Source organism: Dama dama, chromosome 31 (assembly GCF_033118175.1).
Source record: "Dama dama isolate Ldn47 chromosome 31, ASM3311817v1, whole genome shotgun sequence".
Lineage (NCBI taxonomy): Eukaryota > Metazoa > Chordata > Mammalia > Artiodactyla > Cervidae > Dama > Dama dama.
This window is the reverse complement of record NC_083711.1, coordinates 26,984,665-26,995,080: the sequence shown is the minus strand read 5'-3', so window position 1 is coordinate 26,995,080 and position 10,416 is coordinate 26,984,665. Positions and strand designations below refer to the sequence as shown.

The 10,416-nt window shown below is 39.5% G+C and overlaps 1 non-coding gene across 1 annotated transcript; it reads right to left on the bottom strand.

The window, feature by feature from the left end:
* Window positions 1–8,152: 8,152 nt before the first annotated feature.
* On the bottom strand, window positions 8,153–8,225 carry TRNAC-GCA (transfer RNA cysteine (anticodon GCA)). The gene has a single exon. It is a non-coding gene; the product is annotated as a tRNA-Cys (tRNA).
* Window positions 8,226–10,416: the final 2,191 nt, after the last annotated feature.

The window sequence follows — 10,416 nt, the reverse complement described above, 5'->3', positions numbered from 1 at the left end:
ATCTATCATCTGTGACCTTGGGCAAATCATCTAACTTCTGTGAACTTCAGTTTTCTCATCTGTAGAACAAAGAGTAGCACATCTCTTCAGTATTGTTGTGTTGATCAAATAAAAAACTAAAGGTAGATTCCTTCTCAAAAGTCCTGGCATAAATTAGATGATCAATATATAATAACCTAATCTTTTTATATCCCCTGTGCCTAAAACATAGTCTTTTGAGTAGTAAGTCCTCAAAAATATGTGTTGAATATCTGCTTATTAATCAAAGAGCTGGGCCACAATGTACTTATGTTGATGTAAATATAAAAGACCCAGAATGGTCTTAGTGGTACACTAAGAGAGATTGGGGAGAGTCAATGGGATTTCACCTTTACTTAAAGTTTACAATAAAAATAAATTCAGGTTTTAATTTTAATTTTTTTAACTATTTAAAAATAATTAAACCTGGGGGGTAAAAAGTAACAATAGGGTCTTTTAGTATTCTGGTGTAGATGGTCCCAATGATACAAGCAGCATGACAGAAGAAGCAGGGTGGTATATATTTTCCAGATCTTTCCAAGAGGCTTCAGATCTCACTCTCTTTTGACCTTTCCTTTGTAGATTTCCCTGAATTAACAGCCTATTCAGTAGAGTCAGAATTGTATTTTTCCCCCCAATAAGTAGTTTTCATATAATACAAAAGATTTTCTTATAAATTGGGCCAAAACATTTTTTTTAAAGAATATTTTTACATTATCACTCAAAGGACACAGATTCATCTTAAAGTAATATCTTGTTTTGACACACTTCCCTCCAAGTGAAATGCTTTCATTGTAATATATTTCACTAAAAACTTTTTCATGTTGAAGTGGTAAAATTTGCCTTGAGTTTCTATGGACAAAGAGCACAGCTTCATTGGCTAGCTCATGAATTTCCCAGGATTTGACACTTTCTCTGTGTGGTAATGGTTACCCTGGTCTTGTTAATGGTCTCATCCATACGTGGACCTGGCAACAAGTGATTGGTTGGCTCTATAGTGGACTCACTTTGTGTTTAGATAAGATAACCAATCTCCAAGCAGCATTTGGCAGCAGCTGTTCACAGATGAAGACACTGTGCCCAAAGCAGGATGTGATATCCATGGAAGGGGTCAACAGTTCACCTGTCAGTACATGGATGGTATGAGTTGGCCATTGGGTATACTTACCTGTCTCCTGCCAGGAACCAGTTCAGACTAGTTTGGAGTTCAGTCTATCTCTTCTATCTTGTACCTCATTTCTTTCTGTAGCAGAACTGCCATTTGGCTGGAAGTATATTTGAAACCATGGTCTAAAGCCTGGAGAATTCACATGTCCCAAAGAAAGAGACCTTCAGGTACCAAGCTAACAAGAAGGCCTCTGGTCTTTGGCAAAGTGTCTTATGGGTCCAAGATTTCAGAGAAAATGTGCAAGTTAGAGCACATGCCACGGTATCATAATCAGAAAGAAAGGGAGACGTGGGCTTCATGGAACAGATCTTGGACAAGAAAAACATTTAAATGACAAAGCCAACTCATGTAAAATTAGAAGTAGGTAAAAATGTCACTTAATTGTCTTTTGTCTCCTTCTAGTGGTTTTCCTCCTTCTAAAGCCTTGTTATGGTGGAACGTGCATAGGACCGGAGATCAAGCACACATTGGTTTGAATCCTGGCATTTTCACTTACTAGAGCTCTAACTTTGGCTATGTTCTTTATCCTAGAAGACCTCAGCTTCTTCATCTGTAAAAGGGAGACTGAAATATCTATGTCACAGGAATATGTGGAAAGAATCATGGCACGAAGCCATTAGCTTTTGGTAGACATTTAATATTAATAACATAGCTGCAAACAGCTTTCATGTACAGAGTCTGCCTAGTTCTAGGCAGGTCTAGATAGGGTATACCTAGTTCTAGGACCTCAATAAACTGAGGTCTGCAAGCTGTCAATGGAGTTTTTGATTTAATAACAGAATTGAGGTAGTATTTTTCATAGGTATAATAGTTTAATAAAAGACATTTATGACACAGATTTCTCATTAATTTAAAAAATTTGAGCAGATTGAATCACAATGAAATACAATTTCACACCCGCTACCTTGGCTACTACCAAAGCAATGGGAAACAAGTGTTAGCTATAGTGTAGAGAAATCAGAGAATCCCATGAACAGCAGAGCCTGGTGACCTACAGTCCATGGGGTTGCAAAGAGTCAGACACGACTGAGCGACTAACACCCACACATACACACACACACACACAGAAACTGTAACCATTGTACATTGAAGGTAGATTATATTGTTTTTACTTTTAAAAATTTAGTAGGCTACACATTCACATGGTTCAAGTATAAAAGCAGGAAACACTGATAATTCTTACTCCTTTCCCTGATCTCATCCATCTTGTTCTTTTCCACAGGTAACCACTGTTACTAATTTCTTAAATAGCCTATCAGTATGGGCTTCTCTAGTGGCTCAGCGGTAAAGAATCCACCTGCAATGAGAAAGATACAGGTTTAATCTCTGGGTTGGGAAGATCCCCTGGAGAAGGGAATGGCAACTCTCTCCAGTATTCTTACATGGAGAATTCCATGGACAGAGGAGCCTGACAGGCTTTAACCATGGGGCCACAAAGACTTGGACACAACTGAGTGACTGAACAAACACAGACACACGCGTGCATTCTATCAGTATATCTATGCAAATACCAAGCAAGAATAAAGTTTTCTTATTCCTTCTTCCCACATACATGTATATTACTATATATGCACTGTTCTGTGTCATTTATCCATTTAAAGATACAAACTAGTGATATTGACATACCAGCATATAATAAGCTGCCCCATTCTTTTATACTCCTGTATAATATTCTATCATGTTAATATGCCATAGTTAATTCAACCAGTTCCTTCTTGATAGAACTTGAGTCATTTTGAACTTGTGATATTTAGAGTTTTTCAGTGTATAACTTTATATATTTTTCACTCATATGTGCAATTTTTACTGTAGGATCAGTTCCCAAGGTCGGGATTGCTAAAACCAAAGGGTGATTGCACTTATAAGTTTGATTGTGTTTTTATTTAGTGCTTAAGTCATGTCCAACTACTTAAAGACCCCATGGACTGTAGCCCACCTGGCTCCTCTGTCCATGGGATTTCCAAGGCAAGAATACTGGAGTGAGTTGCCATTTCCTTCTCCCGAGGATCTTTCTGACCCAGGGATCGAACCTACACCCTCTGCATTGGCAGGCAGATTCTTTACTACTGAGCCACCTAATTCTCCTCTGCCAGGATGGTACCCACCAACAAGCCAAGAGGATTCCTGTTTGTTCAAAGAGTCACCAAAAAAATGTGTTAAATTTTGGTTTTGCTAATGTCATTAGTGAAAAAATAGTATCTGAGTACATGTATTTTTTAATTTACATTACCCTTATAAGAACAGTTTGGTATCTTTTTATATATTTAGAGGTCATTTATATTTCTTTTTCCATTGATCAAATAGTTTTCAGAACACAAAGGAATGAAAGACTAATAGCAGTTTTTCAGACAGGGGCAAGTATAAGGTCTGTCTAATTCTATCCTCATTTCCCTGATACGCATACCTGCTTTCAGATATCCTGGGGGTGGGCGGAAAGAACATTGCTTTTGGCTGGAGGGGGATGAGGTCTGGGGGAGAAGACAGTCTGCCCTCTAAGTGCACTGGGTCACAATTAGTATGAAAAGTGAGTTTTGAGTCAATAAGTCTAATAAAACCACTTTGTCTAATGTCCTACCAACCTTTTCATGCAATTTCCAAAGAGCTGCCTGTGAAAATCTCCTCAAGAAAGATGATCACCTGAGCTTGCAGATTTCATACTATATAGCCCCACAGTTTCTTGGGAGAAACCACAAAGCCATTCAATCATTCCCTTTGCGATGAGAATAAATAACAACAATGCCACATAAATAGCATCAGTTGGCTGTGGGGGCAAGCTGTCATTTCCAGGAGAGGGATGTGGTTTTATATCCAAGGGTGTACAGCATATAATCATATTAAAAAATCCCAAAGATAGCAGAAATTCAAATGGGTTGGTTTTGTCATTAAGCAGCCTGCAGGTGTTCCATTTAGATCAGATGCTACATTTACAAGCCAGAAGGAAAGAAGTGGGTTTTTGCTTAATTCACTGAATCTCAGAAGAAACTGAATTTTTTTCCCCGTACAGACTGGAATTCGCCTTAGACAAGCTTGACATATGGCCGGCCTGTGGTCTAACTTTGTCTGAGACTGTCACTCCACTCTTCCAAAGTTGCCAGGATCAGAGGCCAGAAGGAAAAATAATGGGTCTTTTCTAAGGCTCCTGGATGATATCTTCCCCACAATCTGTCCTGATGTGTCGTGGAAAGTGTCCATGGGGCTGAGGTCAGAGAGGAAAACAACAAACAAACAAACAAACAGAGGCACTGTTGAGTCCAGAAGTGGCTTTTGGAAAGATAAAATAACCAAGGGACATGATGGGTTCAGGACATCTGTAACCCACCTGGGCTGGATCAGCATTTCTAAGTTTTTAACCAAGAAATATTGATTTATGTTTATTATGCTTTATGGCACTTTAGAGCAATTTATAACACTTACATTAAGCAATGGATGGGCTGGGAGAAAAGCCAACATGGGCATGAAAAAAGATGAAGTGCTGTCAGGAATAGCAACTTTCAAGTATCAGGTACAATTTCTTGCTTTTGTATCTTATCTGAACTGTTTAACATGAAGCAAGAAAATGATTATTGATTTTTAGGTTACACAAACAAAAAAAGAAAGAAGTTGAATAAACCTAAAGGAATTCTTAAAATACATAGCATACATACGTACATACATATATCCTGAACTATTACAAGTAAAAAAATGAAAATAAAGCCCTTCTCTATAGTCTTAGTTTAAAAACACACTTAAGTAATGCCCTTATAGAAAATAAAGAAAACAAAGAGTACCTATAAAATATAAGTATTTTAAATATGAGTTATTTTAATAAAATGCAAACAATGCAGTGAAATACTATCGATATTTGCCAAAATAGTCTCTTTTCTTCTCTAATGAATTTTGATGAATCAGGAAAGACTTCAGAGACCAAAGACACTTTTCTTGTATGTGTCCCACAAGAGCAGTTCCAAGATTTAACATCAAGTAAACAAATGAAAGTATGCAAAGTAGTCTCAAGAGACCATAGTAATGGGTATTGAAAAATAGAGTTTTACAGATGTAGAAGTTGTTCATTCTTTTCATGATTATCAATTAGAATTATCAATAGTTATTGTAAGGAAACACTTTCAGAGCTAGAAAGTTGCCAAAAACATTTAATCTAATTAATTACTGTTATCATTAGCAATTTTAAGTAGTGAAACATTTGCTTGGATATATTACACATCTTAAAAACACAGCCCTGGTTCAAAGAAGACCCCAGGCTAAGTAAGAATAAACTAGAAGTTGGGAGTGAGGTGGGTTACAGTGAAATTTGGGGGGAATGGATATAATTTTCAATAATTTTAACTTGGAATTTTTCCTTTAGGAGAACGTCTATGATTCTGCAAAAGTCTTAGAGGCATCACAGAATTGAGTTTTGAGTTTGCAAAGGCACAAGTAAAGTGATTTGATGATGTAAGGAGATGCAGTTCCAAGAAAATGAGGAAAACATCAGAAAGTTTGGGTTGGGTGGATGAGAGATGGAATAAAGAATCGCTGATAAAATTGATACTAATAGCAGGAAGTAAGTATGGTTTTAGCAGACAAAGGGATACTAGCATGGAACACTGAAGACAAGATTAGACATGACTTCCTTACCTGTGAAAAAAACAAACAAAATGTTTAGAAGGGAGAAAGCTGAGTGTAAGGATAAAGGAAAAAATATGAAAGAGTAGACCTTGATAGAAATTTGTTCAGCTTGATTTTGTGAAAATCTGATACCAAACAGGGAAATGAATGTGCCCAAGAAGGAATGTGTGTGTGTTAGCTGCTCAATCATGTCTGTATCTTTGTGACCTCATGGACTGTATGTAGCCCACCAGGTTCTTCTGTCCATGGAATTCTCCAGCAAGAACACTGGAGTGGGTAGCCATTTCCTTCTCCAAAGGAGGAATATGTGTCCCAATTATCTGACATTCTGACTTTTCTCATTTCAATAACAATGCCAAATTCCACTTACTGGTTTGCACCGTAGAATTTAGGTAGCAGTCAGGGCCTTCAAAGTGTGGTCCTAATATAAAGCTCCAGTGACATTTCCCCAAAGTCCCCATCATTCCAGTCAATCTATTGCATGTGTCCTCAAAACACAATTTTGGTGGAGTGTATTCATTGATTATTAATGGATTCTTGGGTACTTCATTCAACTGTCATTCCTCCAACTCCTTCCCATTCCTCCCCATCCCTCCCTTAGCCTCTGGAACCCTAGCACTTCATCACACATGGATTCTCTTTTTTTAGGGTCCTGCTGTTCTGTAAGCAACCCTTTTGGGTAAGATTCTTTCAGAATGGCTGAAGGCCAGCTTCATGTGCCCCATGGGGAAACGGAGCCTGTTGGGGAAAGTCCCAGTTCCCTCCCAGCAGCCCCCTTGCTCTGCCACCCAGTTGGGAGGTTTAGTTTGTTCTGTTGCCTTTAAATTTCTTACGGTTGTATCTGCCCTCATTCCTCATTCCTATGCTCTCTCCAGTTCCCAGAATACAAATCAAGCTGTCCACTCAAAACTCAGACTTGGCTTGAGAAGGTGGAGTGGAGCACTCTGATTACCCCTTCTTCAACCATTCCGTTTTCCTGGCTGCTATGGCAATTCTCTAGGCTAGCAGAATCAGTTTCACACTCTTATCATGTTCTTTGCTAGGTGAGGAGGAGGTCTGTCCCCTCACCTCACTCGGGCATATTTACTTTCAGCTTTTGGTGCTTCAGACAAAGCTGAGTTTAATGTCCTGTTACACTTAAATATTTAAGTGCATTTAATGTCTTGTTCTTGCATAATATTAGACGCAGAATGTCTCTTTGGTGTTCTCGCATATATATTTCTGAGGAATTTCTTACTGTGTCAGTCATTCCTCCTTGAATTAAACATACTTACTGGTGTTGATACTGAATATTCATTGGAAAGACTGATGCTGATGCTGAAGCTCCAATACTTTGGCCACCTAATGTGAAGAGCCGACTCATTGGAAAAGACCCTGATGCTGGGAAAGATTGAGGGCAGAAGGAGAAGGGGATTACAGAGGATGAGATGGTTGGATGGTATCATCTACTCAATGGATATGAGTTCGAGCAAGTCTTGGGAGATGATGAAGGACAGGGAAGTCTGGCAAACACTTCATTTTCAGTGTTAACTTCTAAGATAGTTTCAGAATTCAGTGCTGTAAATTGATGACTGGATAGTCAGTAGGAAGAAAATGGCAGAAACTACTTCATTAACTGAACCTAGGGATAAATGGTGACCAAGAATCATATCATTAAGATATAGTTGAAAGCAGAAATTAGATAAAAGACATAGTGATATTTTTTTGTGAGTGTGTATGTATCGATGGCTTGCTCAATTCAGGGTTGATAACATGAGGACATGATTGTGAATGTAGAGACAAGAGGCTGTAATGGGACATCTGAATGAAGTCTCCAAAAAAATGAAGTGAGTGTGGCTTACAGCATTGTGTGCTTGAGTGGGAGACGGGGGGGTAGAGATAGGACACAAAGTTTAAAAAATTAAGATATTTTATACTGCAATGTCTCTTTAGGCAGTCAGTGTATAATCATCCTATTCTAACAATAAAACAGGAGCTTAAAGGAGATAATCTGGCCATGATTGTGGTGTGGGAGTGAAAGTTCGTGCCTTGTGCAGCTAAAACTTGCAGAGAAATATACCCGCTGAAACCCCAAGGGTTTAGCAAGGGCTTGAGGTTAAAAAAACATTAAAGAGGTTCCAATGAAGTGCTAAAATAGGAAGAGCCCTTAAAGCCAGGTTTTGGGAACTGAAAGTGCTGGACGATTAAAGAGCTGAGTGCAGCAGGTCAAGTAGGAAAACCTGAGTGAAAGTGAAAGTGAAGTCGCTCAGTCGTCTCCGACTCTTTGCAAACCCATGGACTGTAGCCTACCAGGCTCCTCAGTCCATGGACTTTTCCAGGCAAGAATACTAGAATGGGTTGCCATTTCCTTCTCCAAGGGATCTCCCTGACCCAGGGATTGAACCTGGGTCTCCTGCACTGCAGGCAGACGCTTTACCATCTGAGCCACCAGGGAAGCCTGAGGATGATAGGCAAATATCTGAGATGAGTCTGATAGTCATAGTAGGATTCTACGATCTCTGAACCATGCAGAGTGAGTCGATCAGTTTCATTTAAAGAGCCTAATGATAAGCTGCTTTTTACTGAGTGATTTTCATTCAGTATAGCTAGAAGTTGTAGGGACAGAAAATTTCTGGAATTGGAATAATCCCATTGTCCTAAATAATCTACCTTGATAGACCTGATATTTTCTGAGTTAGATGCTTCTAATTTATCTGATGGAGAAGTGATAGATCAAGTCAATCAAAGCATTGACTTGATCCCTTGAAACCTGAGTTTCTAGATCTGTTTTAAATCTTCCAAGAGGTCTCAGTCTGGGTGACCAAAGTAGGTCTTGATCATGGAAAGCTTTGCTCTAGGTGATTAACTTTGGTCAATGTTGTTTCCTTAAGACATCAATCGTGGGAAGGAATTTCCTACTTCCTTCAAAGTCAGAATCCTTGGTGTCTACTTATGCAGGATAGAGTAGACCAGGACCCAGGAAATGTTAACCCAGATTTGAAATGTCAGCACATTACAGATGTGTCTAGAACCAGGCAAACTGTTTCCTTTCTCAGAGAGGTCATTTCTACCATAAATTAAAAAAAAAAAAAAGGAAAATAAGTCATTGGTAATCAGCAGTGGACCTCATAAATTACTGCATATCTCTAATTATCTTCAGGGACATTCCACCACTATGTGGTCCTATATCATATTATCATGTTGGCCAGACAAAACATGGCCTAGAAACTCCATTAGGGTTCTTGAGCACACCTTTTTTAAGGCTGGTCCTGGGGTAGTGCTCTTGCTTAGACCCAAGGTTCTTGTAAGACTAGATTCATTAAACAGATCAGGATCTTGTCTAGACAAATGATGATGAGTCCTTGCTTGAAGGCACCTTGCTGGGGGAAGGACACGAGTCTAACGGCATTCAGCATTGCTAAGGGATGTCTGGGTGTCTGCCTTTCATTCAGTGTCCTTCCAGACCCAGACAAGGTTGTAGGTGCCCCGAATATCCAATAATCCATGCACCAGAGAAGCAGGAAGAGGCCATAGTACCTGGATGATGTGTCTAATTTGGCTTGATCTAAGGCATGAGTTTGAGTAAACTCTGGGAGTTGGTGACGGACAGGGAGGCCTGGCATGCATCTCATGGCGATTCATGGGGTCGCAAAGAGTCGGACACGACTGAGCGACTGAACTGAACTGAACTGAACTGAAGGAATTGGAGAAGGTAGAAGAGGAGGCAAAGTTCTTATTGATTTCTGCTGGTGTGGAGAAATCACAACCAGTATCATGTGACCTCAGCATGAGACTGAAGCAAGGTCCAAGGATGGGTCATCTGAGTGTACAACCTAGACTCAGGTACAGAAGAACGATGGCTGCCCTGAAGTGGGACTTCTGCATAGCAGCCACATAAATGGATGATGACAGGGGATGAGAAAGGACTTTAGGGCAACCAGAGAGAAGGCATTTGACAGGTGGAAGAGCATCCCAACCAGGCTCTGATAGCAGGGATCTGGGAGGTGACTGTAGCTGCCAAACAAACTGAAAGGGAGAGAGCATTCAGACCCTGCGTGAACCCCGAGAACAGAATGGAACTGCAGAGGCAATTCCAGGGTTGATACTCCAAGGGGTCACAGCAACTAGAGAGCATTCTTTTACCATCAGAAATGATCTCACTTCTTTCCTTTTCCCGTATATAATCTCCCCATGCTTTCAGCAAGAGGAAAGTGTTCCTTCTTTTAAACAATAAAAATTGTGTTTAACTTCAGCTAGTTAGTTACCTGTCTTATTGGAACACTTAACTTTATAAACAGGATTCCCTCTCCTCCTCCCCAGTAGTACTAGTTGCTTGTTTTTGTTTTCATTTTTGTACCCAGAGACTCATTTTAGGCAAGGTCTCACTGTGTATCAAAGAATGCCAATTTCTGGCTTCTTTGCCAAAAAAATTCTTGCCAAATGGAGATCAGTTTTGAAAAACCAAAGATAAATGTAAGCATCTTAAAGATTTAATTGTATTATTTCCCTCTTTATACTTTGATTACTTTGACAGATGGGACCTTCACAATATACTCATTGTTCAGCTGGAAACCCCAGGAAGCTGTAACCTGAACCCTTTGTCCTGAGGCCATTCGAAGGCAGCTCCATCCAAGGGTGTCTGTGGA